Source organism: Ambystoma mexicanum, chromosome 4q (genome assembly GCF_040938575.1).
Source record: "Ambystoma mexicanum isolate Mex_15411 chromosome 4q, UKY_AmexF1_1, whole genome shotgun sequence".
Taxonomy (NCBI): Eukaryota; Metazoa; Chordata; class Amphibia; order Caudata; family Ambystomatidae; genus Ambystoma; species Ambystoma mexicanum.
Window position 1 is genome coordinate 648,109,936 of NC_090928.1, and position 24,503 is coordinate 648,134,438.

Sequence of the window (24,503 nt, forward strand, 5' to 3'; positions counted from 1 at the left end):
TACAGAGGCTGAAACACTGATGTGTCGACAAACCAAAATATTAGAAGTGCAATAGTGACACTACTCCAATAGCCTAGTTAATCAGGCATACAAATTTAGCCAGCCCCAGTCCAATGACAAGGGGTAGAAATGTGGATGACTACTCCATCTTTTTAGTTAAAAACTACCACACATCTAATGTATTGCACTTTGTATACCTGTGTTACAATGTTTATGTTGTTGTGTGGATTGTATCACTTTGCAAACATGAACACTGACTTCTCTACAGATGTATTGTATGAAATAAATTGAATAAAAGTCACTCAAAGAGGAGTCCAGTGGGTGTATATAGAGTTGCCCTGTTCAATCACATATCTATATTGTATTGATACCTGGAGTGAACAGGGAAAAGCCATGTTCCCTTTAGCAAAAGACACATTTCTCCTGAACAGAAACTGATGCCTTTACATGTTACAATTTCTTTTAGACATGAGACTTTTTAATACTTGACCTCAAACCATATGCAGATTTCTCCTGCCCCATTCCATCAATGTTAATCTTTAAATTATACTTTATTTTAAACTGAAACAGGCACTGGAGTTTCAATGATAAACAGTTCCTTTTAATGCCAGATGCAAATGTCTTTATTTTTCCATGTTGCTCTCTTTTTGTGATCAGAGCCTTTCATTGTTCATACTGTAGTGAAGGATAAGCCTGTGATTTTAGCTCTTTGTCATTCACACATATGGCTCACTTACCTTTAGTGTTCCTCCTTGCAGTTTCTTTCAAAACAGTTGTGACAGCCCCCCATTCCCTTAATATATATATATATATATATATATATATATATATATATATATATATATATATATATGTATATATATATATATATATTTACTTCTGCAGTGTTGTTTCATTTTCAAAGATCCTCGTTTCAAGCTACAGAATGCACACAGTTTCCATGGTCTCTCTGTTTTATCAAATTAATCAGTTTTCTCCTGTTTTGCAGGTACAAATAAATTGCTGGCCTTTCAGTCTGCCAGCCAAATTTGTGTTTTCACATTTCTAAAACAGAGTGCCTGCAATTTTAGGCCCATTTAATTTTATTTCTCTGGAAACAGCATTTCGATGTGGCAGTTGCGAATGAAAGGCTGTGCTTTCAATTTGGCAATCATCTCTGTATGTTTTCAATGCTCTGCATTTTAGACTGGACGTAGCCAAATGCAGTTTCCTTTTTGTCTGGGTCTGCCTTTGAACCCCACAAGACCCCGCCATCCTTTTCTCTCACAACATAGCGGGTGTGAAAGGGCAGGGGAGAGTGGGAGTTTTCTCTCGAGTCAAATTATTTGATGGAGCATGTACCACTCGCTTTTCTTCTTAAGGGGTGGTCTATACTGCTCCCCCTTCTAATTACACTGTTCCTTCCAGGGTCCCTGAAGTTCTCCCAATGCTCCACATCTTCTGGTCCCCAGGTTGGAAGGCAGGATGTAAATAATTCTAAAGAGTGGAGTAAAAAGAGTTAAGTATTTTTGATTAGAAATTATTTCCCCAGACAATATTACATGTAAATTGCGACACATTGATTGGATTTCACATTTCCATAAACACTCTTCATTTTCTATCAAATTAATTGAAATAATATGCATATTTAAATGAATTACTCACATGTTATATATTTTTATTTTCCATCCGGGGTTCTGATCTTACCTTCATTTCTCAGATGGTTCCTCGGCTCTAACTTCAGTGGCTCAGCAATCACGCTTAAAGCTAGTCTGAGATGGCTGCTTTTCAAGTGATTGATATGTACCCATTTCTCTTCCGTCTGTTTATCCATTTGGGATTCGGATCATATAGGCAACAGGTGATATTTTGACCACTATTTCAAAACTACCATGTCAAGACGGAAGACATTTCCATTCCTTCGCCAGCAGATGCTTAGTTAACACCATTTTTTATCTGGTCATAAGCTAAAATGGAGATATTTTAGTTGCAGAAGATGGTGTTTACCTAATAGCCTTCAGGACAAGTGGTAATCAAATATTCCATCTGGGCCCAGAGTAAGCCACAAACTTCTTCAGTATGCTAACAATTGTTTTATTGTATCTCTCAACCCCTCTGCTCGCTGCCAGGGCGGTAGGTGATGTGGAGTTTTCAATTACCCCTAGAATCTCCCGCATCTTGGTCATCACTTTACTGGTAAAATGACTTCCTCGGTCTGACTCAATGTTATGTTATAGTTTTATTAAGCGCACAGTTGCCAAAAGGCATCATGGCGCTAAAGATCCCACGAGATACAGAAAGAACCAGCTAGAACAGATGGGTTTTCATACGTTTCTGGAATTTGAGATGATTTTCAGTAGCCCGAAGGGCAAACCGAAGTGTGTTCCAGGCTCTGGCTGCCACGGTGTCCAGTCATTTGGTCGAAAATAAAAGATCGAATGACCATTTGGTCCAATACCAATTGGTGGAAAAAAAAAGCTCGAATTTTTTTATTTATTTATTTATATATATTTTTTGTTTTGGCTGGTAAAAAAAAAAAGAAAGAAAAAGGGGGTTTGGTGGGGACCCCCCCCCCCCCCATTAAAAAAAAAATAAATTCGACCATTTTTTCGACCATTTGGCATTCGACCAAATGGCATTCGATCATTTGGTTTTCGACCAAATGACTGGTAACCGGCTGCCACCACAGAAAAAAAGCAACCACCCATGCGCGCAAGGCGAAAGCGAGGGATCACAAGCAGGCAGGCTTCACTGGATCAGAGAGAACAGATCGGAACATAGGGGTGACATTTCTCCTGTAGGTATTCAGCTCCCTGGCCATAAAATGCCTGGAGGACAATACACAGGGGCTTAAAAAGAATCAGTTTTTGAACCGGCAACCAGTGAAGAGTCTGCAGAACCAGAGTAATGTGGGCCCCATAATGAGTATTTGTGGCCAAACGAGCCACAGAGTTTTGCAAGAATTGAAGAAAGTGTAGGAGATAGATAGGTTGAGCCAGCAGAAGTGAGTTGCAGTAATATAGGTCACTTAGGATAAGCGTAGATACCACCAGCGGGCGGAGGTTCTGCGGGAGGAGGGGAAGAACCTTCCGGGGCACTCTCAGTTGAAAATAGCCTTCTTTACAGATGGCAGCGACCTGGAGTGAAGCTGATAGAGATTCAAAGAAGATACACCCCAAGTCCCTAGCCTAAGGCGCAGGTAATGGACAAGGACCCAATCCCACCGGCCACCAGGCCGTTGACCAGAAAAGGAGACCCAGTGGGGGACCAGACGTGCAGAAATAGGGGAGACCCACCACCAGGACCTTCATATTGTCTCTGTTTAATTTCAGCCAATTCTTGCCCATCCAACTACCCACAGTCGCTAAGCAACTCCTAAGCCATGCTGCAGAATCCGACTGGGTAAGATCCAGCCGGACAATGATTTGGGTATCTTCTGCGTAGGAGTAGCAGCGAACCCTGAAGGGGTGGATGAGCACCAAAAGAGGCTAAATGTAGATGTTAAAAGGGCCGGAGACGAGGCGGGGCCCTGTGGAACACTGTGAAGAAGAGAAGTAGCGCGAGAGAGAGAAAGGAGGAAAGGGACAGAATCTGAGATCTCAATCGTTTGCGGGAGGCCGAAACGAGAGAAGATGTGGTTGATCATTAGCATGGCAGCTGTCTCCACCTTGCAATTGGTGCAGGAAGACATTCTATCCACTTTGTAAACAAGCATGTTACAGTCAACATGTACTTGTTTCCTCTAAGGGAGTAAATTACTGTCCCAATAAAATTGACTTGTAGATCGGACCAATGCAGTGTCATTCCCCTTTTTTGTAGGGGAGCTCTGTGCGTAAGTGAATTTGGATGAAATTGTGCACACACAAGACACCCCTTTAGATATATGTTGAGGGCAGTATGCAACCTCATGCAAGATTTCCAATGTCATGTGAAAACCTCTATGACCGGCAGTGCCCGCATCATGGGGTGATTCAACATCAGGCTCCAGAAATGAGTTAGGGACCACCAACTGGTTGCATCCAGATAGGGATTTCTGTACAAACAAGTTGACTAGGATTCTAAAAAAAAAATGTAAAATGTCATCACCACCCAAAGATCCTCTTTACCGGCATAATATGATTCTGTTAGAGGAAAACTCACAGGGCCTCATTACGACCCTGGCGGAAGACCATGGTGCTATTAGAACCATGGTCGATGCCGGTAAGTTACCGACTCCGCCATGGAGAACGGGGGAATTACCACCCCATTACAAGGTTAGCGCGGCGGTAATTCCCCCTTCCTCCATGGCCCTTCCTCATTCCCATTTTTGCCCCATAGGGCTCAATTGGAATGGGGAAGGCGCTAAGTATGGTGCCGCAATTTGCGTAATTAGCACCAAGGTCCCTTTGCGGGTCCCTACTTTAACAGCTGCTCTACACCAGCCGTTAATGTCGGGTCCCGCAAAGGGACCTCGTAATTAGGCACTAATAGGTTAATGGCGCCGCAGCCTTTTGCGGCGCCGCTAATCCATTAGCGCCTGGGTCGTAATGAGGCCCACAGAGTCTTCAAAGTGTCGATAGAATTTTCAAATAATAGGATCCTCGTTTTGTGAAGTGACCAAATCTGCATTGGTAGGAATCTTTACTGCACTGAGCTGTTGAGGGTTCACTTTTGGCACGCGTTTGAGACCTGGTGACAGCTGTAACTTGGTTTCACCTAGCAGGGATTCTGTATCTATGATATTCCCCTGCAGAGCTCTGGTTTTAGCCAGCTCATCAGTCAGGTCATTTCCAGTCTTATCCGAACACTATATATTGGAATGACCTTGTATCTTTTCCCAATATATGATAATCCCTTTAAAGGCCACCAGACCATCAATTCCTGACATAAGCCTCTATCACAAGTCGGGCAGTATCCCAACGGTAAATCCATTACTGCAACTCAGTTTGTTGCTAATAGCGCCGGATCCCGAGTTGCGGGGGGGATAAGTCCCCATTTCCATTGGGTCCATTGCACCCAATGGGGCATTCTGGGTGCTATAATTGCTGCGGTAATAGCACCGATAATGGGTGGAAAGTGGAAAGATTTACCTCCCGTTAAAAGCTGTAGGTCGATCTCCAACTTTCCACCCAAACTTGGGATTGGGCAGAGCGGTAATGCGCCATGGATAGCATTACCGCTTTTTCACCACTCCGCCCAAACCCAGTTCTTTGACTTGGTGGTTTACTGCAGTGAGGATGGCTTGATGTACGGTCATCAACTTTGCCACCTGGCTTCTTTGGGGTTACATTTTGTCACCAGCAGAGGGCTCTGAGCATCATTCACCCAGACATTCCCAATGCCAGCCACTAGCTCTTTCCCTCATTATTGTCAATATGGTAGGAGCACCCATTCACATAAACTGTGGGTATTCCCTGACAAGTGTCTTATATATAAAGCTTGTGTGGGGATGTTAGGTACGCCTTCGTATTGTCTTCGGTCAGTAGACTTTCAGCTGCGAAACAGTTTTCTTGAGCACAATCATGCAAGTCAGCCAATCCTTGCGCTAGAGGACTCTTCTTATTTTACCTGACCTCCACCGGAAACCCTTGCATGGACAGAATCCAGGAAGGAATTACTCACCTTCCCCACCCGTATCCTGTCACTTTGTAATTACTGCAAGGTTTGGTGAGGAGTCTCTATGATGATGTGCTTCCCCTGAATAAACTTATTGTAGTTTTTCAATGCCCATATCGTTGCCAGGAGCACCTTTGCATAGTCATTGCATTTTTCTTCCACATAGGACAATGTTGTGCTAGCGTACAAGATAACTTTGTTAACCATGTCATGCTTTTGGTATAATACTGCTGTTAGGCAGGTATCTGAAATTAATAACTCCTTATCCTTGATGGGGGAAGCCAAACAACCAGCTTGGGAAAGGCTTCTTTTCAGTTAACTGCCTCGGATAGTACCAGACCCCACTCCCACTTGACTCTGGCCTTTAATAAATTGTCCAACGTTTGAGTGACCACCGCGTAGTCTTCAATGAACTTTCGACTATAGTTAGTGAGTCCATAAGGCTTCTCAATACTCATACAGTAGTAGGGTCTTTTCATTTCAATAAGGCTTCCACTTTCTTCGCCTGAGGGTTTACGCCCTCAGGGGTGATTTCGTGCCATAGGAAGTTCACTCGGGTCTTTCACCACTCTGCCTTATGAAAGGACAGTTTTGCTCAGGCTTTCTTCAACTGGGACATAACATAGCACATTTCTGCAATATATTCTTCCACCATTGAGCTCTTCATCAATACATCATCTACATAGGCCAGGTTTCTCCTTTCGCCCAAGTCGGGCATGGCCTTATGCAGGAAGATATTGAACTCATTTCTGGAGTTTATGTATCCAAAGGGTGTTTGGATCCATGTGCATTGCTGCCCCCCAAAGGTAAAGGCAAGCTTGTATTGGTCTTCCCTCGTGACGGGTACCATCCAGTAACCATTGGTCAAATCAATTGCTGTGTACACTTTTGAACCTTGGATCTGTGCCAGCCCTTGATCGATGTAGAAAAGTGGCCATCTTGACATGTGGACCCATTTGTTTAACTCACTTAGGTCTGCACAAAGTCTCCATTGATCATGTGGTTTTAGTATCCCCAGTTCCGGGTTGTTAAAGGTACGGTGGACTGGATGAATTATCCCACAGGACTCCAAATTCTTAATAATCTCAGTGGGTGACTCCATGGACGTGAGAGGTAACCGGTATTGTTTAACAAATACTGGATCCATCTCTAGGTTTGCGGGTACGGTGGTTAAATGGATAGATGTACGTTCAGAGTCATATGAGTCTACTGAAAAGATAACCTGGAAGTATAGGGATACCCGTTTCAGTTTGTGTCTTTGTTCCTCAGTCTCACAGGCATCAGCAAGATTTATACATTGCTCGACCACCTGCCTGAAACCTGGAAAGACTTCAGGTTTGGCAATTTCAGCAGTGCCCTCCAGTTGGATGGAGAGATCTCTTTTTATGGTGTTCACCTGGACATGAGTTTACATGGATTCGAGGTAGTTGCTGTTAACTCTAAATACCACCTTGTCCTTTGTGATGTCACAGGTTACCTCTTCCACCCCATAAGGGCATAAAGAGTACACCAAGAAATTCCCCCCATGACGGGTACAAAATATTCTCTGGAGGAATACCATTATTGACATTGAAAGAGTAGTGCGGAATCGGCCCAATTATCTCATTAGCTAAATCAACAGAATAGTGTTGGGCATCAACCACCATTCCGATAGAGGTGTCCGCGCCCAAAGTGATACTTTGAGGGTCACTGTTATCCACCACTATTCCAATGGTGTTGTCTTCTTGAACCATTAAAGGGGTTGGATGCAAATATAAACATTGTTGTTTGAGGTAAGACTTCAAATTGATGTATGCGTCCTTATATTTGAGGTTCTGTGCTCCCTTAATTTTGAGGGGAATGGTGAATTGCCGCCCTTGTCTTGGGATAGTAACCTCTTCCCCCAATTGAAATTCAACCGCATAAGGCAGCAATTGAGCTGACCGGAATGCTCTTTCAGCTTTGTCAAAGCCCAAAGGTGTTAACCCCCAGTCATGACCATACTTTGTTGTTGATTAAATCCAGACTTATTGTCACCTTCCAATGTGGAATGCCACTTGCAACTGGGAGGAAGGTTGATTTTCAAGAGTTCCCATCACCAGTTTGTTCTCCTACAGAGATGATGGTGATTTTTGGGAATTGATTGTTCTGAAAGTGAAATTCCAATTGATCTGTATGCCGGTCAATAATATGGCAGGTATCGTTCAGGCTCACATATTCTGTATTTTACTTTAGTTTGATGGGCCATTAAGCCTGGGTCTAGAAGACCTGGTTCATGCAAACGATTAGAGGTGATAACCTCCGAAGGAAATTGTTCCCCATTACACAAGGAGTGCCCTCTGGAGTCACGACTATCAATGGGTGTTTTAAACAATGTCACACAATTTTTATCTCTAGATCTGCAGTCCTTTCGGCAGAAATATCATTCCCATTGAAATTTTGAAGTGGTCCGGGAAGAGGTATGATGGGAATTTAGTTACTCTCCCCCTTTCCTAAATTCAGTTGGTCAAAAGCCTTTTTGGACAGGAGACTAGCTTGGGATCCAGTATCCACCAGAGCCGATAATTCACACTTTCACACTGACCGTGTACTCTGACCAGGGCATAAAATCTGCCCTATTTTTTCCTCAACAATACAAAGCAATAATTTTCTTGATATTGAAGTCCGTCACTGTGTGATCTTGGGGAGATTTTCTGTGTGGAGATCGGAACTCTGTAGGAATGAAATGACATTTTGAGATTGTGGGTATAATTGTAATTGTAATTGTTTATTTGTATAGTGCTTTTACACAAGTGAAGTACTTCAAAGCGCTTCATGGCAGGAAGGGAACAGGGGAATACAGAGTAATTCTTCGGCCTTGAAGTTTCTGAATGATCTAACATAAAATGACTATCATACTAGGCCTGACGGCATAACTACTAGTGAAATGCATGACAGGAAGGAAGGTGAATGGGGGAGGAGAGGGAGAAGACAAACAATCCATAGACTACCATACTAGGCCAGCAACGTTTCAGATAGTACAAGTGCATGGCAAAGAGTGAGGTGATACGGAAGGGGAGGAGAAGGAGAAGAACATACAGAAACAAAAACTACTGTACTTAAAGGGGTGAACTAGGACTAGTGCATTCTAGTAAGTGCACAGACAGGGAGCGAAAGGGAGGGGGAGGGGAACAAGTGCGCACAGTCATGCAGTGCCCCGGGTTAAGTGCAGAGAGGTTACCCTTCTCATGGAATGAATTCCAGAAGTGCAGTAGTGAGGAGCAGAGTGCAGAGGCCCAGGGGCAAGTGCAAAGACTGGCGGGGGAGCCTTGGACCTGTGAGGTTCTGTAGGTGCGCCAGGTGACGACTCAGCAAAATGGAGCAGAGTTAACAAAAGAGGGGGAGGGAATAGAGAGGAGGTTAGCAAGGGAGAGGGACAGATAAAGAGAAAGAGAAGAGGAAGGTCTTAAGGAGTTTCCTGAACTTAAGGAGATCAGGCTCAAGACGGAGAGGGGCAGGGAGGTTGTTCCAGAGGGATGCACCTGCAGAGGATAAAGATCTATCCTCAAATCTCTGTTTGGAAAAACAGCTCACCGGCAGAGAGTTGGAAGAGGACCAGCAGAGGGCTCTAGAAGGAGAGGATTTAGGGAGAGAGAGTTGTAGGTAGTGTGGTCCCCGGCCCCAGAAAGCCTTGTGGACTAGTATTGAGATCCTGTTTCTCCCCAGATTCTTGGCTGTCCCAGGGTATTTGAAGATAGTCCTCTGAACCCATTTGTAGGGAGGATACTACTAGGCCCTTTGTAGGATCTGGCTTGCATGGTTGGGGGTCTAGGCATTTCTTGATCTGGATCGGTCTCCATACCTATCCTGTTAAATTCAGGGTCTTTTTGGACCCATATTTCTTTGGGAGAATCCCCTCCTTCCTGAAACAGAGATTTCCTTACCTCAATCCTCCTGGGATCCATCTCTTTCAAAGGGTATTATTTTATTCTATTTCTCTACAAAGTGTTTTTTTTTTACCTCTTCTACTTATCCTTTGCTCTTTGGGTTCTAACTACCCAGGGGTAGAAGAGTCACTTTCAGGCTGCGAGGTTTGTAGGGGTTCTGTTCTGGTGAGAAAGGAAGTTTCCTCTAGGGCTTGGCATCTCCCCTTCAACCCAGGCCCCATCCTCAGGAACCTGTTTATTGTTGAGCCTTTCCTTCAGTCATTTCCCCCTGGGCATCAGAAACAGGTGTTGTGGTGTTCTGGGAAACAGGGTTAGGTTGAGGGATTGACTGAGCCCTCAGCATGTGCCCCAGGTAGTCAGTCAATTGTTGGACCTGTCGCTCCAGATGAGTAACTTTCTCTGGGTTTTAGGAAGGTCTCTACTCATACCTCTGCTGCTCCCTAAAAGGGTAACTGTCCCATCTAGTGAAGTAGCTCAGTTATTGGAAATTTCCCCCATGATTTTCAGTGCCGATTCTCCCTTCCCCTTGGTTCAGGAATCTATTGTCCTGTAACCGAGGAGAATTGTTTTCGAATTTTGGCTTTTGAGGGTACCTCTTGAAGAAATTCAGGTTTGGAGGTGACAGGGTACTTCTCTCCTGTGGGAAATGTTGAGGGAATTTTCCCAGGGAAGTACTGAACTGCTCTGACCCCCTAGCCCCTTTTTTCCAGGGGAGTGTATACATACTCCAGGATTGGTGTTATACCCTTGTATCGCTATCTCATATAGGTAGCAGGGACAGAGGGGTCATTACGCTGATACCCTGCCTGGCTACCATTTGACTTGGCCTGGGTGGAGGGTCTCCTGTGCCTCTAAATTGGCTTATTAGATGGAGGAGTATTTTTGGGCCCCCCCTGTCTCCAGATCCAAAGGAGGGGTAGTTTTCACCTCAGCCACCTGGGCAGCAGCAGGTGTGGTAGATTGCTTTTTTTACTTTAGGTTTGTTTTTACTATCAGTGGGTTTCTGGGCCTAATATATCCTTGTGGCTTGTTCCATTACCCGATCCAGTGTCCTACGCTCATGAAAATCGTGAACTAGTTTGATAATTATATATTTAGGAAAGGGGTGGCAGTGGTTACAAATTCTCTGCTATTCATATTCACCCACCTGGAAGTCTGCACTAATGCACGTTTTAACTCTTGTGCAAACTCCCTAGGTGCCTAATCTTCTCCACATTGTAAATTATATGCAGCCTTGCATGCCTTTTGTGGGTTCCTGTGAGCACGTCAGTGTTTTAAAATGGCCACCTTGTAAGTGGACCATTTGCATTGATCCTGGTCTTCCAGTCTAGCGAAGCAACTGGCATACTCCGGGAAAAACGTCCATTTCACAAACTCCATGCAGTTTACAATTATAATTTCAAATTATGACATAATATGTTCATAGAGTTCTAAGTGTGCCCACACCAAATCCTTTGCATTCTTGTGGTACGGGGTAATGAAGCTCTTTATACCCGTAATCTGCCTGATTGGGTCTTTAAAAACACCCTTTCTTAGTTTGATATTCCTTTTATGCCCCTACACCTGAGTCCATTCACATTCAGACTCAGTGCTGCTACTTGAACTCCAGGCCCTGTCTCCTAAGTGCTCCCTATGTCTCTGAGATTGTGAATGCCTTGAAGAATCATAGGCTTTGGACTCTTCCTTTTGCCTTTGTCGCCATGAACTCTCAGGGTCACTTTCCCTGTTGTCACCATTTGGCGCAGGATAGAACACAGTCTCTTCCTCATGTTTCCCTGTTCTCTATAAGTGGTGTGCATGAAGTCAGTTCTAGTCTGTACCTGGGAGTTTGTAGATAACTGGCGTGAGGTCACTGATGGGAGGGGCATCTCTACCTGGTTATAGGGCCCTAACCGATACCCTGGTTGGTCAGGGTGTCTTAGTGCCCGTTTATTTTTTCAGATTTCAGCGTTTAATTTTTCACACATGTTTGTCTCTGCCAGGATTTCTTGCTTATATTCAGAGAGCTGAATTTTTAACTCAAAGGCATGGCTAGCTTCAAGCACACTGTTCCAAGCCACCAATCGATCCTTTATTTTCTGTAATTCGTCCTGAAGCATTTCATATTCCCTTTGATATTTTTGTGTTATGTGGGCATGTTCATGGCACTTTACTTTTAACATGACACGTTCTCTATGCTGAGTGTCTCTATTATGCACTGCCTGTAACAGGTCAGCGTCTGCTTGTCTCAAATGCTCCATAAAATATATATTTTCTTCCCTAATTCTAGGCAGCTCCTGAGAAACAGGCTGACCCTTTACTACATCCATTGTCATCTGATTCACTTTTTGTAACATGACACTGTTATCCCGGTGTACAATGTATTTTTCCTTAATAAGTTGCACTTTCTGTTGTTTCAGAATATTTAAATCCTGGTGCACCTGATCAAAATTGTTTTTGGAGTCAATCCCGTTTATAATAAACTGACTTTTTTTTTGTTTAAGCTCTTCATAGACTGTTTGGTGGTCACAATTTCATCCAATAACATTCAATTGCTTCAAGTCTGGTCATTCAATTTGTGTTGAAGGTGTCTTATGGTTTCTGCACTCTCTTTATATTTTGTATCTTGCAGTGCAACAAACTCCCTTTTTTGCTCTGCACTGGCATGTTAGTTGGTTTTGACCTCATTTTGCAGTTGCTCAGTGAGGTTTTCATGTTTTAATTCTAAAATTTGGCTGTTTTGTACTTTATCTTCCCATTGCACAAGTGATTGCTGGGACTTTTCCAGGTCTCCAGTCTGACTCAGTATACAGGGCTTTTTATTTTGTAACTGCTCTTAAATTAATTGGAAATGAAAATATAACTGAGCTGTGAGTTGGGCCATTTTAGTATGTTCCTCATGTGCATTTTGAGTCATGTAAAACTCCCCCAGAGCTTGATGTAACTTCCCACCATTAGGTTAAATGTCAGTGCCTACTGATGTAATGTCTTGGCCATTCTAGTCTGCCAGCACCCAGCGTCCTGCTCATCCCAGTTTCCTCAAATGAACTGTTTGACTAGGAGATTTTTCCTGGCCCCTTGCATTTCATTGGCACTCATTTTAAAATGGCTTTTTACAACCGTATAATCTCTCTCTACCCAGGAACAAAAACATTGCACTTTATTCCCACTAGATTTCAACAATCAATGATAAATTAGATTACTTTTGCATTACTCTGCACAATCGTATTCCTCTGTACAACTCCCTGACTCTCAGGGTTCAAGCCAACAGTGATATTGTAACAATGCATGAACAATTGCCATGCACCCTACTGACTTTGCACTAGACTGAATAGCCTGTTAAACAATTAGCTTTCCATGGATCAAAAACAGAAAACTAGTTCCCAGCCACAAGCCCCATTTATGTTAGGAGATATTTATGGGGCAACAATTAATGCAGAGAGTTCCTTCCCTTCCCAATCAAAAGCGCCACACCAATAATGCTTTTTAAGTTTCATCTAGACCTGTCTGGCATTCAAATAGTGCCACGTAGATCCCTCGCCTCTTAACAATAGGTAAGCCAAGAACCAGGCCGGCGTATAGAAAGATTATATATTTATTAATGAATAGGAAAATGTATATTTGGACAAAATCACAACTCTCGCCACCTCACTCTGGGCCCAAATGCTTTTCTTTCCTAACATTTTTTTCTTTTCACACAAATTGAAAACACTAGTTTGTTCACAATAATATGGATCACAAACTGTTTAACCCCACCAGATGTACAGTCAAAACACTTTGCATGGGGTTTACATTTTATAATATGTAGCACCTTCAACCATGACATGATCATAACACTTGCCATGTTCTTAAGATGAAGTTTAATGTAAATAATATGCAACATTTTTCTATTTGTAAAAACAATTTCACACATGCAGCGCTCTGTATTTTTGTAATTTCCCTACGCACTAGGCAATGCGAGCTGTGATGGTGCACAACAGATGTTTAAAAACAAAACACTTTCTAGATATATAGAAATCTTCTTCCATCACCAGAACGCAATGAAGACTCTCACTTATCAGGAGTCACTTTCTCACTCTCTGTAGAGAGCGTCATTTTCAAATCAGGGACTTCACTTTACTTAATATTGGCAAGACACTTTCCTGTCCCAGCACAGAAACCCAGATATTCAGTTTACATTCAGCACCCCTCAGCTTTAAGGCAGGGTCTGAGAAATGGTGAACAGTTGGGAATTTTGTTTTTAGGCGGCTATCCCTTTATGGAATTTTAGGATTGGCGATCATTAATAGGAGTACCCAATTACTTTACAGACTATGGGCCTCATACTAAGTGTGCCGGCCCAGAAACAACAGTGCCGGTAAACCTACCGGCCCTGTTGTTTCCGGACCGGCACACTACAACTATGCGGGCGGGTGCCGTCCTGCACGGTAGGTCAGACCTGCCCGGCGGGACAGCGTACGCCCGCAGAGTTTTCACGGAAGTACAGGCACCGTTATTAACAGTGTCAGTGCTTCCGTGGTCCCAACTCCCATAGAGCCATATCGGACTCTATGGGAATGGTGACTTACAATTTACGGGCTCCTGACTTTTCTGGGCCGCCGGGGTTGTAATCCCTCAGTGGAAGCGGGAAGTCAGGTGCCGGTAAATCATTACGGTCCGGTGGCAACCCGCCGGTATCACTGGCACGATTTCTGCCAGACCCGTAATGAGGCCCTGTACTTTTATTCACACTGGAAGCAATGTTGTTGAGTTCAAATTTCTAAATTCTAAAAAAATCACCCCACATTAGTTGGCTATAGGGGAGTTAATTTATTATTTACTAAAAATACTGAGTATGTAATTTGGTTTGACCACCCAAACAATACAGGGTCAAATTACATCACCCAGATCCCCAAACGATTTGTTTTTTTTAGCACATTAACTTACATAAATGTCTCTGTGTTTCAGGGAAATGTCCTCGAGGCTTCTGAATACTCAGGGGAAACATCAGGACTGGCTTAGAGGCCTCTGCAGGTTCAGTTAAGAATGTCCCCCAACTTTAATCCCTATATCTGTTTCCCCTTGTGTAGATCCCAGCCATATGTAAGTCCCTCCCTGGTCTCCTCCAACAATTTGGTCAGCAGTAGTCCCACTCAGATGATATCAGGCAGTTCTCCCTGATTCCCATTGTGCAACATCTTATAAATCCAGAATCAGACACCCAATTATTAAAATTATGATCTGCCAGCTTATTGCCTCTTACTTGGGATTGGACCAGTATTCTCCATCCCCTTATCCCAGGTCTAGCCCCTTTTTATTTTGATTAGTCCCCTCATTTACCAAGCCCACATTCACAGACGTTGAATGTCAAAAACACTGCCAATCCTGATTAATGTAGTGAGATCAATTTGCAAAGGAACCCCAAAAAAAACAAACTTCAATTTCAACAGTACTTCAGAGCTCTTAATTAATGTTATGTCTATATTAAAAGCCCACTATCTACACTGCAGGGCCTACCTCCAGTGGTGGGTCATCATCCCTGTGGTAACTGTGCTGTGTGCACCTTCACAAATAAAACGTTGACCGTTGATATAGGTCAAGAAAGAGATTGGAGGATAACTGAACATACCAATTGTAACACAGAAAATGTCATATACTTCATTAACTGCCCTTGTAGCCGTCATTACATTGAGACGACCATTAGAAAATGTAAGACTCGACTCATCTAGCATAGAAACGGAATTAAAAACAGAATTGAACAGGCTCCAATGATGAAACACTACATGGAATTTGGACACTCTTTCATAGATCTAAAATTGGTGATATTGAAAAAAATTGACAGGTAACTCCCAAAAGGAGCATAAAAGGAAACAATTACATTTGGAGCAAAAACTAATATTTCGGACCCATAGCCATATAGTGGGGCTTTAGAAAAAGGTGGAATGGCATAATGTCAATGCTGATGTGTCAGTGATCCATGCGACTACTATCATTGGGACTAATTGTACAGAACAAACTCAGTTATATGAATATGGAGTTGGGAATCCGATGGAATGTATTACATATTTAGAATGGGCTAATTTCATCATGGTGATATTTAAATTACAATGTTGCACTGTATAACATCTCTGTAAGAGTACTGGATTAGTTACAAGATTACACTTTTATCTCAGGGCAAAGGTCACAACCATGTTTAAGTCCAACATTACTAGAACAAACTGTGTAGGAATAACTTTGAGCAGAGTGTTGACTCTGGGTAGGTACAACTGTCCAATGTGAATAAGAATGAAATTCCCATCACAACTCCAATGTGTTTAACATTGAGAATGGGCAAGTAGGGATCTGACTCTGTGTATGTTAATTTGTTCAATCAGAATTAGAATGGAACATCCATCTCAATTTTGGTGTGCTAATATTAAGGTTGAGTGAGTCCCAGTATTGATATGTTTAAACTGCAGTATTGCCCTGTATTACACCATTGCAAGAATATCAGTGCACACTATTCTCCCACTTACAACACAAGGATCAGGGTTTGAGCGTTGGACCTGGAGTCATTATGGTAATACCCATACTATGAGTGGATCTGATTAACTATTTGGCAAGTTATGAATTAACTTGAGTATTTAATCTACAATCCTTAAGTGTAGTATTTTAACTAGTGTTGGCCCGTGGATCCCCTGCAATATGGGGAGTAATGATAGTTTATAAGTGTACTATTGAACATCGGCAGAGTTACTGCTTGAGATACGTGACATTGTGTTCACTATGCAATGACATCACAGTGCGTGACGCATATAGTGGCGGCCATTTTAGAAGTGCTGTGTTCAGGATGCCACTGGAAATTGCTGTATAGTCAGTGAATGTGGCTAGAAGTAAGTAAGAGCTGACAAAAACGAGTGAAGTAATACCACTTATTGAAGGATTAAATATACTGATGAGGGTTCCCCCTTTGTGTCGCCATTTTTAAGTGACTAGTGAAAGTTAGGAGGATTTGATTGAACCACTATTGAGCTCTTGCAGCACGCCATATGACCAGTATATGATCTGAATTTGGGTCCAGATCCCTGCACACCCAGCTGCATATCCGCACTGCCTCCTGGCAACCCGTGCACCTGGGTCTGTATCTGCCACCCTACAGTCCTCTTACTTGCAATTATTAGACACCCGCTGTCTGCGCTTAATTCATGCACTTGCCACCTGCTAGCCGCACTACCTGTTACTGCTTTGATCATGTGTTCAGCACTTTCCACTCCTCCATGCCCCTTGCACTTTCCCCCTTCCCTCAGCCCTGCACTTGCGTGTTCTCAATGTCACTGGGCCAGTTAAATCGTTGTTTTGTCCTCCCTTGTACCACTCTGTTGCCTCGTCGCACCTTGAAAAACTTGTGGGCGCGCTATAAATAAAATATCATATCATATCATAGAGCTAAGCAAGATGGTCTTTTCATGTATACATAAATTCAATCAAGTACTGTTGAAATTGAAGTCTGGTTCTTTTTGGGTTCCTTTGCAGATTGATCTCTGGATGATTCATTCATCCACACCACATTAATCAGGATTGGTGGTGTTTTTGACATTCAAAGTCTGTGGTGTCCATGGGAAATTGATCCAGGTAGACCTACTAAATTTAACGAAGTAGTGTGGGGTGTTATTTTTGTCATTCAATAGACCCAAACTAGTCTAAGAATGTCACTCTTTACATCCACAGATAACCCTGGAACGAGTTTGGAAAAGCACATATTTTCCAGCACATATGTTGAAGTATCCTACGCAACCAGTTCTATACACGTCTTTTTAGAGAAATATTTCCCCTGAGGAATGTCCAGCTGATTAAGGCTGAGGGACAGAAACATGTACATGTAGGTCATGGTTGGGAGTGTTTAAAGGGGTATTGGTACTCCTCTATGTCCATGGCCCAAGATCTTTGGTGGATATAATTTATGATCTTGTGCAGATTTGTATACGTATTCTCTACACAACAGTTGTTAATGTGTGCACCTAAAAATGTGTATTGTGCTATAATATTTTATCAAGGGTGATTAAGTTTTATTTGTTTATCCAATAAAGTTTTTTTATTTTTGTACTCAATTGTTACTGTGAAGGTCCATTATTTCAGGACACTTTCTCAATATTTTGCCACCAGGGCTATAAGAGTGACTAGCGTACAACCTTTCTTTTTGATATTGTATTAATCCTTATTGCCAGCAGGTAGAAAGGCCAAAATACTCCCCGATTTACTGCGTTTACTGTATTTGAATCAGATATACAATGCAGTGACATTTACCTGAGAAGATACGGGATCTATAGGACCCAAAGAAAAGAATGTAGAACCAGTAGGCATCCAGGGGAAATGATTAAACCCCTAGAAACCTGAGACTTTTACCTGGTAGAATATTTCTTTTATCTTTTGGACGACCCAAGACATTGGGAACTTTTCTGTTGGCAAGAGTTATCACGAACCCTTTACTTTGGAAGAAACCAACCCTACACAGTTGATTTAGGTGATTAGTGCTAGGGACACAAGTAGGATTTTGGGACACAAGAGTAATAGACATTTTGTTTTGACATCCTGACGTATTCCTTAGTTTCCTTGGAGGCAGGGAAACGCCTCCTAGTATTTAGGGATGTAGAGGCATTTTTCCAACCTTTTTATTGTTTAATAAATATTTATAGCCCAAAATATGCCACTTTTGTGTCCGAGTCTTCCTTCTGCACCCTTTCAACATTCAATAAACCTGTTGACAGTGAGTTACATAAGACACCTTAAGGTGGTCCTGTACATTTTGTTCGGTTTTATTGGTTCTGTGTTAAAAGCTTGGCAGCGCTACAATGAAGACAAAAGGCTTAAACATATGATGACGGAAGTAGCGCATGGATTAGCCCGCAGGAAAAGAAAATGTAAATGCTGATTGCATCCATCGACATTTACAAAGCAAGTTAACTGACCAAGTAGCTTACAGAGAATAATTTGTCAGAGAGCTGGATACTTTTTTGGTAGAGAGAAAGACTGAGATGCTGGGCTTGGGTGTAAACAAAGTTTGACTCGTAAGAAGCCTGGTACTTCCGCAGACTGCTGAGGCAGACGTTTTTCAGGGATTAAAAAAACATTTTTGAGAATTGTTGTAGGACGGTTAGTTTCCTGATCTCAACTGAGTCAATTTCAGTCTTTCATCTGGTTCTCCTTAAACAGGAATATCCTGTCCTCGTGGGTTTTATCAAGATGTATGGCTTTCCCTAGGGAGCAGAGTCAGAACGATTCGAAATGTGGTGGTTTAGGTGCATTTTACTTAGCGCACATTTTTCACAGGTACATCTCTAGCAATAACACCCCCAAAAGAAAACGGAGAAAAAAAAAGATAGTGAAGTGGAATAGGTGAAGAAAAAAAGTGAAAGCAGAATGTCCTCCATTTAATGAAAAAGGACAAAGGTTAGATGCATAAGAAAAACTGCAGAGAAAAAATAATATGAGGATAAGCATAGTACCCTTTTGATGCAACAAGTATCACATATGCTTTTGCACAGTAGATATGTGCATTGAATAGGTGCTTCAATGTATGCTAACGCTTCCTGGGAAAATCTCTTACCGGTATTTCAAAATATCAAAAAGAAACTATTTTCCAAGAAAACAAAACAGATAGCTGGAATGTCAGAAGTCAAAATAGGCAAATTCCGAAAGTATTGGCATTACTACAACCCCTACATTAACATCGCTCCTGAACACCCCAGCCGGAAGGGGAATGAGTCAATGATAAATGGAGATTGAGCGAGTCAAATGCATGAACAGCCATCATTCGTAAATTAAATGGTTTACCAGAAACCTCTCACCACCCACTTGGCACCAGTACTCCTCCCAGCAGTCATGCGGTGCCATTTGCCACACCAATGACTTAATTGGCCAATATACTCTTTGTAAATATACCTTTTATCTGCAAAGATGTGCATGGGTGGCATGTTTTATGCCAGGGCTACAAAAATAATTCTCTAGGAGACTTGCAGTGAAGATCCAAGATAACGAGTAGTGGAGAAACCCATGGCTTGCAGTGCAGTTCTCAGGGAGGATATGCAGGTTTGAATCTTGCATGCAGCAAGGAGTTAAACAGAGCTAAAGTGAAGGTAGGTGGCTGATCACAAGCAATACATTTAAGTATTTTAAAATGTAGAGACACGCTTTTGAAGTGATTAAAAACCAGTGAGAACTCACAGTTGTCAGACACCCAATGATTGTACTCTAGAATCAGGAGAAAGGGTTTTCAACATGAAGGAAATCCTTTTTTGGAACGCCGGTTATTGACAAGCCTCAGTGAGTTATCGCAGGAAAGAATGTTTACCCCTATGGTAAAGAGAACTGGTATAGAAATAACGAAATCCAGGTAACTGACCTAGAGCTAGAACTTTAAAGGAGTTTGACTTTGAAATTATTACCATTGTGAGAAACCGGAGGGTATTCTCACTCCTACTCCCCTTCGATCCTCTACGCAGTTGCCGGGGAAAGGTCATCACTATTGGATCCTGATCCTGGGGGTGGACAAGCGAGAGAGGATCACCTAGGTGGAGAGTCCTTGGGGATTGGAGTGAGGTACCTTGAGGCGAGACATGGTATCCCATTATCCTTGTGATAACCAGACTAACCCTACCTCGAGCTTTATGGGTCATTGTAAAGAAGTTCCCCTTTATTCCCCTCTTGGGGAACCTTACAGTACTGAGACGAGGATGAAACAACTGAGAGTAATGAACATTACAGACTTTCCCCACTCTAGTATGGAGACGAGGAAGAAGCAACTGACTTCCTCTCACCGCTTTGGTACTGGGACGAAGAAGATGCATGGAGATCAGCCATGTCTTTGTAATCAGAGTCAGGCAGCATTGATTGATGGAATACACCTGAAGTCCATTGAAGGACCAGAGGTGTATAAAAGGTGGAATGCAGAAGCACATGAAAGTAGCAGGGGAAGAGGAAGTAGCAGCAGAAGGAGGAGAAACCTGAGAAACTTGGGCAGAGATCATATTTATACCCAGGGCCATGCTGGAAAGCGAGAAGCCGAGATGCTGACGAATATCCTGGGAGTCCTACCGGTGGAACGGTGCAAGGCGGGGACCCCTTGTAAGGTAAGGTGGGCAGCAGACACTGCCATGGAGCGAAGGCAGAGCTGAGTACAGATGCCAGCGTATGCTGAACACAGTACCCGACTAACAGGCTTTCCTGCTTGGGGAGATGCCGCCAAGAGGAGCTACTGTGTCCTGGTAAGTGTCAGGGTCACTGGGACCACCTGGGCGCTACAAGGGACCGTGAATATATTAACGGTCCATGAAAGTAAGAAACATTTGCATATATTGAATACCCAATTACATGAAACATGCAAAGTTGCTTTTATTGAATACTGAACAGAACGAAACAAGCAAAGCTACATTTATTGAATACTGAACTGAATGAAATAAGCAAAACTGCACTTATTGAATACCAAACTGAATGAAATAAGCAAAACTGCACATATTGAATACCAAATTGAAAGGAAAGGCAAAACTACTCATTTTTAATATCGAATTGCATGAAACAACACAACTACTAACATTGAATACCAAAATGAATGCAAACAACAAACCTGCTAATATTGAGCTATAAACTGAAAGAAATGGGAAACTAAGATGGATGAAGGACTCTGACTGCCGAGTGGAAGTCAAATCTGAGAAAGTGCTTGTTGTGGAGCTGCATTTGAGAACCCCCTTCTTTATTGAAGTTGTGGAGCTGCATTTCAGAAACCACTTGTTTTTTTTTAATACCACATTTTATTGGTTTTTTGGAAACATAAAACATACCGCCCCACACAGTGGGGTAAACAAAACCTCCCATACCCGCCCGCCAACGACTCCCCGCTGTGGTCCCTTACCAACGAGCTGTAAAACATGCCCCAACATTTGTCTCTTTCGCATTACACCCGCCAGTCCATCTGCAAGTCTCTGGATAGCGTAACGATACAATATTATAACTCACTTTTAGTGTGCCTCTTCCCAACTTCCCAATCTTTTGCGCTTTTTCTGGGCACCCCCTGGCAGTATAGACTCTCTTTTCCATCGCGATGCATATATCCACGTCTGTGATCCATTGTTCAAGGCTCGGTGGCCTCTCGGAGCCCCAAAGTAGTGCTATGTTCCTTTTAAGTATAGCGATGGTGGTAGATAAGAGCGCTCTCTCATACCTCGTTAGATCAGTGTCTCCTTCTATCCCCAGCAATAATTGCTTTGGATTTGCAAGTATCCTTTTGCCCATTACCCTTGACAGTTCTTCACAGCACTGTTGCCAGTATTGTTGAATGATGGCACAGTCCCACAGGATATGATAATAGGAGCCTTCCTCCCTCTTACATCGCAAACAGTATGGATTCGTAGCCTTTCACCACTTGAACAGTGCCACCCTCGGGTAATAAATCCTATGTAGTATCTTCAGTTGAATCAATCTAAGCCTGGAGGAGATAGTTGATTCTGTGGAGTACATCAGCGCAGACACCCATTCCTCTGGGAGTATATCACCCACCTCCCTCTCCCACTTGGGTTTCAGGTTCGACAGCTCTTTCGTAGCAAAGGAGTTAATAGCAGTGCACATAGTCGATGTGACCTTCTGTGTAAGCAATTCTGGGAATACATTGCTTTCTAGTGGAGAATAATCAGGTATGTCACTCAGTTCAGGGAGATGGGCCTGCAGCGCATGTTTGAGCTGGATATAGTCACTGGGGAGGAGTGCAAAGGTGGCAGCTAGATCCACAAATGCTATTATTACATTTTCTTTCATCACATCGCCAATTTTCGTAATACCTAGTTGGGCCCATGTTTGCCATTTAGGGAGTTTGTTCACCTCCGGGAGATGTCTGTTGTTCCAGATTGGTTGTGCTAGAGTTAGTTTTTTATCCCAACCTAGGTATTTATGTGTATCTGCCCAGACCAGGGTTATATGCGACAACATGGATGGGTCAGTGGGTTGCTCTTTTTTCCGGTAGAGGAGGCTCATGATGGGCCTTTCTTGTGCGTCGGTGTCTAATATTACATTATGCGGTAGAGTGGTATCCCCATGCAGTTTGCCATTCACTATTGCCATTTGACTGGCCCAGTAATATGTCTGTAGCCGGGGGAGCCCAATCCCACCCTCCCATATGGAACTTTGTAGGGTAGTAAGTGCCATTCGTGGGTGCCCCCCTTTCCATAACAACTTCCTAAGTGTTTGATCTATCTTATGGAACCCATTGGGTGCTATTGATAGTGGTGCATTTTGTAGCACGTAGAGAAAACGGGGGAGGGCCATCATTTTGAATGAGTGGTAGGGACATCCAGTGGCGAACATCATCCTTGAACATGGTCGCCACTGGATGTAAGTTTTTCCCCACATAGTCCGTTAGTTTGTGTGTGATTTATATACCGAGGTATCTGAATTGTTCCCTTTCAATACGGTAGGGGCACACATCTGGTACTGCAATGTCTATATGTTTCACCGGGAATAGTATGGACTTTGACCAGTTGACGCGGAGTCCACTGAACGCGCCATATCTCTCTAGTAAATGCGATACAACGGGGCAGGAAACTCGCGGGTCCGCCAGATAATTTAACAGATCATACGCGTATAAAGACACTCTGGGCCTCATTACGAGGTATGCCGGTAGCCATGCCGCTATTGGCCGCATGGCTGCCGGCAAAACCGCATCCGTGTCCTCGGAATGAGGACTTACCGGACCATTCCGAGTTCGGATGGCCCGGTAATTCCTCACTCGAGGACACGGACACGGTTCATCCCCATTCCCATTTCAGCCCCCATAGGGCTGAATGGGAATGGGAGAGGTAGCAAACAATGGGCCATAACGAGATGGCCCGTTGTTTGCTCCCTCTTCCCCTCGCTGGACCCGGTATGCACGCTTGGTTTTCCCAGGCGTGCTTAACGTGTCCCGCGAGAGGACCTCGTAATGTGGCGGAACAGGTTGAACGGCGCCGCAGCCTTTTACGGCGCCGTTTAACCCGTTCCGCCAGGGTCGTAATGAGGCCCTCTGTCTTCCCAGCCGTCGGCCCACCTGAAGCCACTCTGTGTGGATCTTAACAGGATTGCTAAAGGTTCGATTGCTAACGCAAACATCAAAGCTGACAGGGGGCAGCCTTGTCGTGTGCCCCTATCTAGCGGGAAGCGTTCTGGAGGTATACCCATTCACTCTTGTTGCTGCCACTGGAAGGTGGTATAATAGTTTAACCCAACTCATGAAGTAAGGGCCTATGCCCATACATCGCATAATTTCCCAAATTGCCTCCCAGTGCACAGAGTCGAAAGCCTTCTCGAAATCTATGGACAGTAGGGCTAGGGGGTTTGGTAGCTTAGGTGTTTTTTCTAGTGCTGTGTGTAATCTATATATATTTTGCCTGGTGGATCTTTGTGGCATAAAGCCGCATTGGTCCGGGTGCACTAGTGTGTGTACGACGCGCTGCAGCCGATTGGCCAGTACTTTCGCCAGTATTTTGGCCTCGCAGTTTATAAGAGAGATGGGCCTATAGGAACTGCACTTGTCGGGTGGCTTATCTGCTTTGGGCAAAACTATTATTGTAGCTTTTCTGAGGTCTGGGGGGAGGCAACCCTGCGAGCGTGAGTGTTGAAAGAGGCGCAGTAGTTGTGGAGAGATTACATTTGCGCCTATTTTCTTCCATATTTCGACAGGGAAACCGTTCGGGCCTGGGGTCTTCCCTGACTGAAGTTCTGACATTGCACAGGTTACTTCTTCCTCTGTAATTTCTTGTTCTAGTAGGGCCGCCTGTTGTTCGTCTAGGGTAGGAAGGGTGATTTCTTCTAATATAGCGGTCGGTGGCAGTGCAAGTGGAGCATTGTACAGTTCAGCGTAATATTTAGCAAATCCCTCCGCTATGTCCTGGTCTGTTACTAGTGGGTCTGGCTCTTCTGTCATTAGTTTCCTAACTTGAGTGAGGCCTAAGTCCCTGTGCTCCAACCACGCTAGAATTTTCCCCACCTTGTCCCCAGTTTCATATATTTTCGCTCGCATTGCTGCATGCGCTTGTTTTGCATTGTCCAAGGCTATATGCTGTAGCT

At 43.4% G+C, this 24,503-nt stretch overlaps 1 long non-coding RNA gene across 1 annotated transcript in view; it reads right to left on the bottom strand.

Annotated features, from left to right (window-relative positions):
* Positions 1-256: 256 nt before the first annotated feature.
* Positions 257-24,503, bottom strand: part of LOC138467901 (uncharacterized) — a 51,848-nt gene continuing 27,601 nt past the window's right edge. The window contains exon 3 of the long non-coding RNA XR_011268164.1: positions 257-1,476. This is a non-coding gene — a long non-coding RNA (uncharacterized lncRNA). The remainder of the gene's footprint in view (positions 1,477-24,503) is intronic.